The 13,404-nt window shown below is 42.3% G+C and overlaps 1 protein-coding gene across 4 annotated transcripts in view; it reads right to left on the bottom strand.

Annotated features, from left to right (window-relative positions):
- CLIP2 (CAP-Gly domain containing linker protein 2) overlaps positions 1-13,404 on the bottom strand; it is a 400,768-nt gene that overhangs the window by 26,738 nt on the left and 360,626 nt on the right. The window lies entirely within an intron of this gene.

The raw sequence follows: 13,404 nt of genomic DNA, 5'->3' as shown, positions 1-13,404 counted from the left end.
CATAGTGCATGCACTATCTTTGACATGTTGTAATCTGCTTCTGTGGGCTTTCACCACACCCATCTTACGCCCATCACTTTCATTCGTTCCTTGGCCTGCCTTTCAAAATTCCCTTGATTTTCTAGTGTGGCGCACTACTTTTCTTTTTCTTTTTTAGTTTGCCTCTCTGTTTTGCGGTCCATGTCCATATGTTGTTTCCTTCCTTGTTTTTGGGCAAGCTGCTGTTTCTTTGTGGTATCTGCATTCAAAGGCTGCAAGCTGGAGGGGGAGATCATTTTTATTTATTTATTCTTTGGAAGTTTCATATAGCGTGAACTCAATTGGAGGAGCGCTTTACATGAGTACTACTTATGTATGTGAAGTTTCATACAGCGCAAACTCAATCGGAGGAGCGCTTTACATGAGTACCACTTACGTACAAGTTTAGCAGTTGAAAAATATACAAACTGGTGCATTTTAAACAGAAAAAACACAGACATCTTCAACGCAGTTCTGCCGGCACAGCAGGAGAACTGATACAACAATATTCACTGCACTCGCAAAACTTGCCCCATAATGCTTTGTGGAACATTTTTTGACATAACATTTTGGCCCATAACTCAGCCTGTGGTGGTCCTAGGACAATGGTACCACCACCAAATCTCTCAGCACGACACACTCCTTCTATCTAGGTCCCCATACTAGGTGGGGGAGGGGGGGCAAAATAGTAACCATTCCCACCATTTAGTGTCTTTTTAAGCTCTCAGGACTGTAACTTTTGTTTTACGGCTGGGAGTACTTTGTGTTTTTAAGGGCCTTGTTTGTAGTATTATTTCAATAGGCCTGCCAGGTCTGAAAATGTGTAAGGCACTATGAGCCAGAGGTAACAAAAAAGGCATTTGCAATTCAGAAATAGCGATTTTTAAGAAATTGCTATTTCTGATTCGCAAAAGGCAATGTATCATATTTGCGATTCGGTAATAGCGATTTCTTAAAATAATCGCAAATGCTATTACCGAATCGCACATTGCGATACAGACCCCATTCGCACCTATGGGCCTGTAGTCCCATATTTGCGAATGTTTTGCATTTACCAAATTGCAAATTCCTAACTGGAATTTGCAATTTAGGAAATGCAAAACTCCAGGGTTCTGGGGGCCCAAGGCCCCCTCTGCTGCACCCCAAAAAAATATTTCACGACATGTAAGGCGCATACATGCCAAAGGGGCATGTGTGCGTTACATGTCAGTTTTAAAAATGCATTTTTAATGCATTTTTAAAATTTGCACATGGTTACCACCAAGTTCAACTTGGTGGTAATAGCGATTCCTTAATGCCCAATTCGCATTAAGGAATTGCTTGTTACATGTGGTTTAGAAATCGCAAATAAGGATTCCTTATTTGCGATTAAGAGGCTCGCACATTTAAGGAATCGCTATTTTAGCGATTCCTTAAATTTGCGTTGCGAATGCCTTTCATAAATACTGAAAGGCATTTTTGCATTCGCAAACGGGCATTCGCGCCGTTAGCGAATGCAAAAAGGCTTGATAAATCTGGCCCCTATGCCCTCTAAGGGCTAAATATATGGTTACACTGCAATACTTTCTGCGATTATCTCTTCATGTGGTTATGCCCTCTAGGGGCTGACTATATGGTCACATTGTTTCAAATGCTATTTTTATTGTAGAGTCCTCTATTGGCTGTTACAGGCAAAATAGTATAATATTCACTGCACTTGGAAGCTCGCCCCATAATGCTTTGCAGGGCATTCCTTTTGCAAAACATTTTTGCCCAAAACTCACCGTGTGGTGGCCCTAGGACAATGGGACCACCATCAAAACAGTCAGCACGAAGTGCTCTTTCAGTCTAGGTCATCTCGGGGTCCCCACACTAGGTTGGGGGACCTCAAAATAATAATATAAATACATATAATAAATAATAACAAATAATAGCAATATTTTAATTTTTTGCTGCAGCTAAAGTAAGAAGGGAAATGGAAGTGCTTTAGTTATATGACCCAATTATGTGGCAGGGTTGACTAATTTATGTGGCACAAAAAGTACAGTTATGCATTTACAGCACCAATAGTTCTAACTCAAGCAAATTACATTGCAAATGCTTGTTAACTATCTCTTATCGGCCAAGTGGGGTGGGAGAGGCGGTCTGCGCAAATGTAGGGACTGATTGTTCTATGCCTCTTTCCAACACTTCTCTAAGCATAAACAACATTAGAAAAAAATGTCAAAGAAAATTACATGCAAGTGGCCCCGGTTTATCCCAAATGGCATCTCGACTCTGGGGTATGAAAATATTTAAATCAATAATTACAGTTGTCACAGTTGTGGTTATTACGTATGTAGCTATTAGACTAATTTTGAGCTTTATCAACGCTATTGCAAAAATAAAGGTACTGCCAATAATTTAATGCTTGCTGTTTCTAAGGATAATGGACAAAGTGACATGTTAAAAGAAAGAAGTTAAACGTGGAAGTGATGAGGCTGTTTTCTATTGTTGTGAAAGAAAATTTTCCCTCTAGGAAAAAAGGGGGAGGGGAATTGTCAAAATCGAATCATGTACTTTTAATTGTGTCACACTCATTTATTCCTATGCTTTACAGTATTGTTATGTCTATATAGACGACCACAAATGTATTGATATTTTATTTTCAAATACGGATCTCGTTTTTTATTTGTTTTAAACATCCAGTAATTCTTGCTCATTTAATGGTTCAAGAAGGCCATTAAGCCGTGTTATTCAGGATCGTACATTTTCATATTTTGAAGAAGTGCAACTTTGCTTTCAATCACTGCTGAATTAGTTGAAAGTAAGTGGCAAGGCCTTTCTTGGGAGACCACTGCAGCCTGCACCACCCATTGCTCTGCTGGCGCTGCCAATGACAGAACCAACACAAGTATTAACCATCGCACTCCTACAAGTGTGACAGTTTAAACTACTCCAGGCCACCCAACGCTATTATAATGGTGTGACAGCAGGTGTTATTCATTTCTTATATATACTGACTTATTAAACACTGTTGTTGTGCTTATTTCAAAATTTGACACACAGCGCCACCATGTGGTAGATTGTCACTAGAGCTAGGGGTGACAATTTGGTGCCGGTGCCGAGCACCGGAAACCACTGGCTCAAAATAAGCACAGCTTTCAAGTCCGGCAAGTAGAATTTTAGGACAATAATTAGCTCAGTATTGTATTTATTAAATAAATAATCTCCTCAAGGACTCCTTGGACTTCCTCAGAGAGCAAATCCTGCCATCTGCTCATTAGATAAGTTAAGGTTATATATATATATATATATATATATATATATATATATATATATATATATATATATATATATATATATATATATATATTATGATATATATGTAGATTATATATAGTGTGTGTATATATTTATACATGTGTATTGCATGGAAAATGTCACTTACCCAGTGTACATCTGTTCGTGGCATGTAGTGCTGCAGATTCACAAGCTGTGCATATATCGCCATCTAGTGTTGGGCTCGGATAGTTAGAAGTTGTTTTTCTTCTAAGAAGCTTTTTTTGAGTCACGGGATCGAGTGACTCCTCCTGGTGATAGTGCGCATGGGACTCCTTTGTTAAATTGTTTTCCCGCAGGAGGGTGAAGTAAGGATTGAAAAATTGTGTATGTACACACATATATATATACTTATATATATATAAAGTAAAGAAGATGTCCATGCAATGTATATACATATTTACAAAATAAAGTACTACAACGGCTACAGGTTTCCGGGTAGGAGGGAGGGTGTATGTGAATCTGCAGCACTACATGCCACGAACAGATGTACACTGGGTAAGTGACATTTTCCATTCAATGGCATGTGTAGTTGCAGATACACATGCTGTGCATAGACTGAAAAACAGTCCCTGTCCCAAATAAGCGGTGGTTAGCCTGTAGGAGTTGAAGTAGTTTGAAATAGTGTTTAAAGCACTGCTTGACCAACATTTGCTTGTTGTCGAGATAGCACATCCCCACAGTAGTGTTTAGTAAATGTGTGTGGTGTGGATCATGTGGCTGCTTTGCATAGGTCTGCCATTGGTATATTTCCCCAAAATGCCATTGAAGCTCCTCTCTTTGTAGTTAAATGTGCTTTAGGAGTTACGAATTGCCTTTTAGATTTAAGATAGCAAGTTTGAATACACTTTACTATCCATCTGGCCAATCCTTGTATGGAAATGGGATTACCCTTATGAGGATGCTGGAAAGTCACATAAAGTTGTTGAGATTTTCTAAAGTCTTTTGTTCTGTCTATATAATGCATGAGAGCTGTTTTAAGATCAAGAGTGTGGAGAGCTCTTTCAGCAACTGAATCTGGCTGTGGAAAGAAGACTGGCAATTCCACAGACTGATTAATGTGAAATAGCGAAACTACTTAGGGCAAAAATGTTGGATTTGTCCTAAGTACTATTTTGTCTTTGTGTACTTGGAAGAAGGGTTCTTCTAAAGTGAAGGTTGAATTTTGCTTACTCTTCTTAAGGAAGTAGTTGCTACTAGTAAAGCAACCTGCCATGAGAGAAACTGAGGGTGCAATAATGCATGGGTTCAAAAGGTGGACCCATAAGTCTTGTGAGTACAATGTTAAGATTTCATGCAGGAGCTGGTGGAACTGTAGGTGGAATAACTCTTTAAGACCTTCCATAAAAGCTTTTATGACTGGAATTCTAAACAGAGAGGTATGTTGTCTGTTTTGGAGGTAGGCTGATATTGCTGTTAAATGAATTTTAATAGATGAATGTGCTAGATTTGCTTTCTGTAAATGAAGCAAATAACATACAATATCTTGTACTGATGCTTTAGGTAGATCAGTGGTTTTAGGTTGGCAGTAATATAGAAAACGTTTCCATTTATTAGCGTAGCTCTGCCTGGTTGTAGGTTTACGTGCTTGTTTGTAGGGGAAGCTGTAGCTAGCCAAACTCTATGGCTTCAGGAGCCAAATCGCCAGGTTGAGCATACTGGGTTTGGGATGCCTGATCTGACCTTTGTTCTGAGTTAATAGGTCTGGCCTGTTTGGGAGCTTGTGATGTGGTACTACTGACAGATCCAATAATGTTGTGTTCCAATGTTGACATGCCCACGTGGGAGCTATGAGTATCATAGTTAGAGAAGTGTGATGGATTTTGTTGATTAGAAAATGAATTAATAGGAGAGGGGGAAAGTGTAAGCAAATATCCCTGACCAATTGATCCATAGAGCATTGCCCTTGGATTGAGGGTGTGGGTATCTGGACGCAAAGTTTTGGCATTTTGAATTTTCACTTGTTGCAAAAAGGTCTATGTTTGGTGTTTCTCCACATTTGAAAGTAATGTTGAATTACTTGTGGGTGACTCTCCCATTTGTGTATTTGTTGTTGCGTCCTGCTTAGGAGGTCTGCTAACTGGTTGTGTATCCCTGGGATGTATTCCGCTAGCAGGTGAATGTGATTGTGAATTGCCTATTTCCAAATTGTTTGTACTAGGAGTAACAGTTGGAATGAGCGCACCCCCTTCCCCCTGTTTTTGCAGATAATACATTGTTGTCATGTTGTCTGTCCTTATTAAGATCATTTTGTGCTCAATCTGTGGTTGAAATGCTTTTATGGGTAAGAACACTGCCAGCAGTTCCAAGTGGTATATGTGATAAGTCAGTTGGATTGAGTCCCATTCTCCCTGTATTGTAAGATTGTTGAGATGGGCCCCCCAACCTGTCATTTGTGCATCCGTGGTAATTATGGCTTGTGGTACATTGTCCTGAAATAGCTGCCCTTTTGATAAGTTGGTGTGATTCCACCATTGCAGAGATTTGTAAGTTTGGCGGTCTAACAACACTAGATCCTGTAACTGACCGTGTGCCTGAGACCATTGACGGGAGAGACACTGCTGCAGTAGTCTCATGTTTAGACGTGCATTGGGCACTATTGCTATGCATGATGCCATCATTCCTAATAGCTTCATGGCAAATCTTACTGTGTAGGTTTGACTGACTTTGGGATATGAGATTGTGAAACGCTTAGATTTGTTGTGGATTTTGGTAGGCTAATGCTGACTGAGTGTTCAGAATTGCACCTAGATATGGTTGAATTTGTACTGGCTGAAGGTGAGATTTCTGGTAATTGATTGTGAACCCTAACCTGTTTAGGGTATCTATTGTGTACTGTGTGTGTTGTTGACAGTTTTGAAAGGTGCTGGCTTTTGTTAGCCAGTCATCCAGGTATGGGAAGAAATGTATGTGTTGTCTTCTGAGATATGCCACAACTATTGCTAGACATTTTAAGAATACCCTTGGTGCTGTTGTTACTCCAAAGGGTAGAACTTTGAATTGGTAGTGCTTGCCTTCTAATACAAATCTTAAGTACTTGCGGTGTGCTGAATGTATAGGAATGTGGAAGTAAGTGTCCTTTAAATCTAATGCTGTCATGTAGTCTTGTTTTTGTAACAAGGGAATGACGTCTTGTAGAGTGACCATGTGGAAATGTTCTGACAGGATATACGGATTTAGAGGTCTGAGATCGAGAATTGGTCTGAGAGGCCAATCCTTTTTTGGTATGAGGAAGTATAGAGAATATACCCCTGTACTTTGTTGAGTGATGGGAACCATCACTATTGCACCTTTGAGTAGAAGAGATTCTACCTCTTGTTTCAACAGAGCAATGTGTTCAAGAGAAAGCCGGTGTGATCGGGGTGGAATGTTTGGTGGAGTGGAGATGAATTCCAGGCAATAACCAAAGTGGATAATTGACAGTACCCATTGATCTGTTGTAATGTGTTGCCAGTGAGGATGGAAATATTGCAGCCTTTCTCCCACAGGAGATGTATGCTGTTTGGGAATGCAGGGGAAATCACTGCTTCGATGAGGTAGAAGCACCTCTTGAGGTAGGAGATTTACCTCTGGATCTAAAATTGTGTGCTCTATAAGAGCCCCTGAAAGATCCCTAGGGAAAATATTGTTGTACCTGTTTTTGCTGGGACTTAGAGGCCTCTGAAACTTGTGGTTTAGAACCTCCTGTAAATTGAGGTTTCCGAAATGAGCCCCGAAAAGGTGTTGATAAGGGGCTCCGATGGCTTTTGCTGTTTCTGAGTCCTTTTTAAATTTTTCAATGGTTGTGGCCACTTCCGGTCCAAATAGTTGCTGCTTATTAAAAGGCATGTTAAGGACCGCTTGTTGTATTTCAGGCTTAAAGCCTGAGGACCTCAATCAAGCATGCCTTCTAATCGTAATGCTAGTGTTTATGCCTCTAGCTGCTGTGTCAACTGCGTCTAATGCTGACCTGATTTGGTTATTGGTAATGGTTTGCCCCTCTTACACTACCTGCTGTCCCCTTTTCTGATGTTCCTTTGGGAGATATTGCAGGAACTCCTGCATCTCATCCCAATGTGCCCTGTCGTATCTAAGTAAAAGGGCTTGTGAATTAGCAATACGCCAGTGATTCACAGTCTGGGTTGCCACCCTTTTGCCTGCTGCGTCAAACTTGCAGCTTTCTTTATCAGGTAGAGGAGCGTCCCCTGTGGACTGGCTGTTAGCGCATTTCCTGGCTGCACTGACTACAATGGAGTCTGGTGGTAACTGTTGGAAAATTAAAACTGGATCTGTTGGTGCTGGTTTATATTTCTTGTCTATTCTAGGTGTTAACACCCTGGCTTTGACTGGCTCTTTAAAAATTTCGTCTACGTGTTTGAGCATACCAGGGAGCATTGGCAAACATTGGTATTGTTTGTGCGTTGAGGAAAGAGTGTTAAAAAGAAAATCCTCTTCCAATGGCTCGGAGTGCATCTGCACACTATGATATGCTGCTGCCCTGGAAATGACCTGGTTATATGCTGTGGTATCCTTAGGTGGAGATGGTATTGTGGGATACAACTCAGGATCATTAGGTGGGATTGGCTCAGAGTCATACATGTTCCATGGAGCCATGTCATAAATACTATCACCCATATAGTCCCCATGTGTCAGGAAAACTATTGCCAGGGTTGTTAAGGCTTCCCTCAGCAAAAACAATTCCCCTTTTCCTTGTACCCACATTAGTTGCAGCGGCGTCCTCACTCCTGGTGGCTCTTGTGGAGGCTGTTCTTCAGGTTTAACTGCCACTCAAGATGGCGGGCGCAAATCCCTTGTGAGGTCAGCGCTCTAGTGCTTCTAACTTAGTCTTGTGCTGAAGCTTCCCTCCAGCTGTTTCTCTCTGGGAGCTGTGCACTTTAACTGTCATCCTGAGGAGAATGAGCAGTGTTCCTGAGGCGCTTTGTTTCATAGAGAATTCTTCCAGTTTTGAGTAATTAATTATTTTTCTTGTTACGGTGTGCACACCAGCTACTTTTTCCCTTCTGGAGAAGCTGAATTTCTCCCTTCTTCCAACAACTGGCTGTCGGCTTTCTGAGGAGAATTCATTTTGGCTTAACAGAACTTCAAGCAACTGCAGTAAGGAATCCTTTTGTATGATTTCCAGACTTGCCAATATAGATATGTACATATATATTCAAAAACTCTTCGCCTTGCAAGTCTTAGAGACAAACCTCAGTGCTCAGACTAATTCCTCGAGACTGTGATTGAGAAAACTGAACCTTGAGAAGGAGTTTTCGTTTCCTGTAAAAGACATTAGTAGATTGTATATTTGTGAACCTTTGTACTGTTCTCCAGAGAAACTTAAATACCTCTGACTCCTGGAGAAAAGAAGATATTAAGTTAACATTGTTCTCTTAGAGAAAGGCTAGTCTCTCAAAAGATCCAGGTTAGGAGAACGATAGAATTGGGTGAATGTGAAGAAGCATGAGATTGTGTGGGTAAAGTTGGTGGTGGTGGAGTAGGAGGTGGTGGAGAAGAGGAAAGAAAAGGCGAATGTGGAGGAGAAAGCTGAATAGTCTTTGGCTTTTCCTTATGCTTAAATATTTTCGCCAGTGAAGGTCCAGCATCCAAACTCTCCTGGAATGCTAATTTCCTCTTTGTCAATGGAGGAGAAGATGCAATAATCTTTTCAGTCTCTTTCTGGATTTGAATCCTCCTGTGTTTCTGGCCCATGACCTCAAGAATGGGTCTAATGTACCACTCATCCCCCTCTTTTTCTGAAGATAAAGCATGTTTTTTGCCTTTTAGAGAATGTTCCGAAAGTTTAGTGGCAGTATGCTTCATACTGGCCAAAAAAACAGTTTGAGTAGATGCAAAAAGCTTTTTCAACTCCGAAGATGGACTTTGATGTCTCGGCTCCGAAGAGGAGCGTGGATGTTTTGTTTCTGATGTACCTGGCAGCCGACTCGATTCGGAAGCGGAAGCCTCCATGTTTCGACTCAACGCCGAAACAGGCATGGTAGTCTGTTGCTGGTGGTGACTTTTGGCCTTCTTCGGCACCGAACCCGAGGATCGATCGATGAGTTCATATTTTCGGGTGGAACCTTGGCTTACAAAAATTGGTGTCCACAAGGCCTTCTATGGTCTTTTAGTTTGATGGGTATGGGCTGGTGTACTCACGTACTGCACCGCAGGGGGTACCCTGGCTGTCCTCCTCTAAATCTCGTCATAGTCTGAATCTCGAATGGAGACTGCCGTCTGAGCCTGTTCTTCGCCAAAGATGTGGGCTCTGTGGATTTCAACGTCATCTCCAACCCCCTTGGATCTCATAGTGTCTTCTTTGATCTAAAAGACCGACACGCCTTGCAGCTTTCTTCTCGGTGGTCTGGAGAAAGGCAGAGGTTACACACCGAATGCTGGTCGGTGTAGGGAAACTTGGGTTGGCACCGAGGACAGAATCGGAATGGAGTCCGATCCATGAACCTGTGACGCAGTAGGCCCAAGAGGCCCGAAAAGGGCATTTAATCGAACCCGGTGCTACAGTCGGATCGAGTGTAGTCAGAAACTGCGTTCGAAAACTATACCAACGTTTAAGATAAAAAATAGAATAAGTTCAGATAGTACTGAACCAAAAGTAGTGGAGCGAGAGGAAACACGTCCAAACCCGACAGTGGAAAGAAAACAATCTAACAAAGGAGTCGATGCCCATGCACACTATCCGAGAGGAGGAATCACTTGATCCCGTGACTCGAAAAAAGATTTTTCGAAGAAAAACAACTTGTAACACTCCAAACCCAACACTGGATGGCGATATATGCACAGCATGTGTATCTGCAGCTACACATGCCATTGAACATATAAATATATTCATATAATCTACACACATTGAAATGGTTTTACTGATAGTAGTTTTGCAGCTTAAAGAATTTTACTGGATTCACATGCTGTCCATTACTCTGCCATCTAGTGGTTGTGTCTGGAATTCGCCTCTTGTAGTAGTGAGTTTTCTTTTTTTTTTTTTTTTTTTTTTGCTGAGCATCCACTGCTTCTACTATTTGGTGCTTAGTTCAGCTTTCTTCTGACGTCAGACGCCAACCAGAACTTGTTTAGGAAGCGGTGTGCTAGTATGGGCCATAGTTGTTGATCTTGTTTTGGTACCAGGAAAAATGCTAAGTAGTTTTCCCGGTTGATCACCTTCGGGGTACTTTCTCTATTTCCTGCTTTTGTAGCAATTCTTCCACTTTTAGGTGAATAAAGGTTTTTTCTTAGTTCATATGGGTTGTTTTCTTTGGACCCCATCTCAGTGGGTGTTTTTGTCTAGATTTATGCAACAGCTGTGTTGGATGATGTTGAGAAACCACTTGTCTGATGTGAACTCCCTCCACTCCCGGAGGAAGGTTCCTATTCTTTCCCTCCACAGGTGTTTTATGTGGACTCTGGCTTTGTAAGTAACTTGCTTGCTGTTGCCACCTCTCTGGGTGGCTGCCCTTTACCTTTCGCTCGCCCGTGAAAGGGCTGTTTCTGTGATGCTTGGTACTGCCACTGTTGTTTTGGTGCTTATGCATTGCGTGGCTTATGTGTTGGAAGCCCTGGTGTGGTGATGGTTTGGAAGCCTACTCTTTCCATCAGCCTTCTATTGGGGGTTGCACCGCTTCTCTGCTGTCTTCTAAACTGCAGGGCCCCCATCGACTTTGCTGTGTAGTTATGTTTCTTCAAGTGTTGCAGTCTGTCATTTACTGTACTTCCAAACAGGTGTTCCCCGTTGAAAGGTGTGTTGATGATGTTGGCTTGGACCTCATTTTTGAAGTCTGAAACCTGCAACAGGGCATTCCTCCTTAAGGTTGTCCCTGCTACAAGTTGTCTACTCACTGAGTAAGTAGCGTCCAGTGCTGATTTTAAGCATGTTTGTGATATTGCTCCCATGAGGAAACTAGTCCTCTTCTGGTACTGCTCTGTCAGGTGCTTCATTAACTCTGCCACCTCCTCCAAGTGTTGGAGGGCAAACCTGTTAAGCACAGCACTGGAATTTTGCGATGTGCCAAAATGTAGTGGCTCCCCTCTTGAACTTTCTCCCCACCATTTTCATTATTCTATTTTCCTTCTACAGGGGTGGGGTGTGGAGGGTGTGGGGGCAGAGGGAGCTGGCACATTCGCTGTTTTCCCAGTGCTGGCCACAATGATGGAGTCCACCACTTTAATGCCTCAAATGTATGCAGGGTCCTTCGAGGAGTGTTTGTACTACTTTTTCGACCATGGGTGTCACTGACCTGCAGGTTGCTGGTTCTTTAAATGCTTCTCTCTCCTGATCCAACAGGTCAGGAGCATTGACAAGCTTTGGCTCTGCTTTGTGAAGTAGGATGTCTTGATCAGAAAACATGTCTGAAATTTCTCTTCCTCCAACTGGACCCCATACCGATCTGCTGCCCTTTCAACAATTTGATTGCACATGGCCATGTGATCTGGGGTTGAAGGCCTCCAATGATACGTGTCCACTCCCTCTTCAGGGGAATCTGCATAGAGGTCCGACCACCGTTCTTCAATGCCTTCTGAGCCCTCGACGGCCTGGAACAGAGCCTGTGACTCTGGGTCCTCCTCTTCATAGAAGATGTCTTGGTCCTCCTTTTCCTGTGGCTCTGGAGTCATTGGGGTTCCAATTCCTTGAGTCTTTCTCCTCCACAGGTTTCAATGGAATACGGAATTCTCGGTGGGATATGTCGAAGTCCTCCTTCTTTTGAAAGATTACGGCTATTTAGGCTTCGAGTTGTGTCTTCTTGCGCTTGAGCTTGAGGGCATGTTCTTTTGAGTCAAGTGTGGTTGCCAGGCCTTCTTGGGCATTGAAGTTTCAGATGCTGGTCTCTCGGCTGCAGTCTACTTAGAGTTTTTCTTGACTTTGATGGTCTTTCAACACCAGAACCTTTTGCAAGGCTAGACCGCCTGCGGTATGTCCTTGGTGTGGGACCCTCGAATTTCCTTCAGTCAGTGACATTTTTGGTGAAGAGGCAGTCTTTTATGATCTAGAGTCTGATGTTCTCGGCTTGCTCGCCCTCTGTTTTTTCAGCATTACCTGTCCACGTTTTTTTCTTTCTGCTTCTTTTATATTCCCTTTCAGTGACCTCTTTTTCAAAGTATGAGTCCTCTCCCTCGGCTACTTCAGCAATGTTGTCCTCCTTGCTCAGCAGTTCGAGATCTCTCAGCAATGGAGTTTCCTTCTGCCCCTGCATGGCGTAATGCGCATGTCTTTGCTTCTACCGTGCCCACAAAGTTTTTGGTTTGAACTCTGCACAAGCCTTATAGCCCTCTGTGCTGTAAACTCTTGGTAGGCAGAGTAAACACCTGGTGGTTATCCCATTGGGCAAACGTGGTGGCATTCTGGACAGAAATGGAAAGGTGCATTCTCCATCTCACTTAAAGCAGGGTGCCCCCTGCCCAAATGTTCTCTGGTCTTCACTCCTCGGCTGCCCGCTTGTTCCACTTATTTCAGTGTCTTTCGGTAGAATTCAATGAATTCTTTCTATGACATTCCCTTCCTTCTGCTGCAATGATGTTTTTCCTCTAGCTCTTTAGTAGTACCTCAATAATGTTTTTTTTTCTTTCTTTTTACTTTTGAGGATTTGACAGCTTTTAGCGAGTCTTCCAGACCCAAAAGTGAAAAAAAAGAATTTGAAGAAGACGGCGACCACTCACAAGGGCTTTCGGGGTGTCAGGAGAAGGCTGGACTATGTGGCATGTGAATCTAGAAAAGATTCATGCTGCAACACTATATATTTATAGGTCTAAATTGTATGTATTTTTAGCATTATTTTCCAACTGAGCCTTTTTGTAGTGAGAGCTGTGGTCAGTTCAAATGACAATTGTCTATAATTATTTAGCTGTGCTTCTTGCTACTTTGCATTAAACACTAGATGGACGTTAGGCTTCCCAACATGTTCTGTTTTGTGTTAGCACCCATCAGCCATCGGTGTGTCCCTGCCAGTTCAGGATCTTGCTTGTCCAGCCGATCTCTGGTGCTGTTCCATTGCTCAAAGAATAACTGAACCAATGTATGCCCAAAAACAGTGTCACAATGCCTCCAGAATGCTATATTTCATGACACGCCTCAGATGACAATGATTATTCAGGAACTAGTAT

This window comes from Pleurodeles waltl, chromosome 3_2 (genome assembly GCF_031143425.1).
Source record: "Pleurodeles waltl isolate 20211129_DDA chromosome 3_2, aPleWal1.hap1.20221129, whole genome shotgun sequence".
NCBI lineage: Eukaryota > Metazoa > Chordata > Amphibia > Caudata > Salamandridae > Pleurodeles > Pleurodeles waltl.
This window is presented reverse-complemented; position numbering and strand designations above follow the sequence as displayed.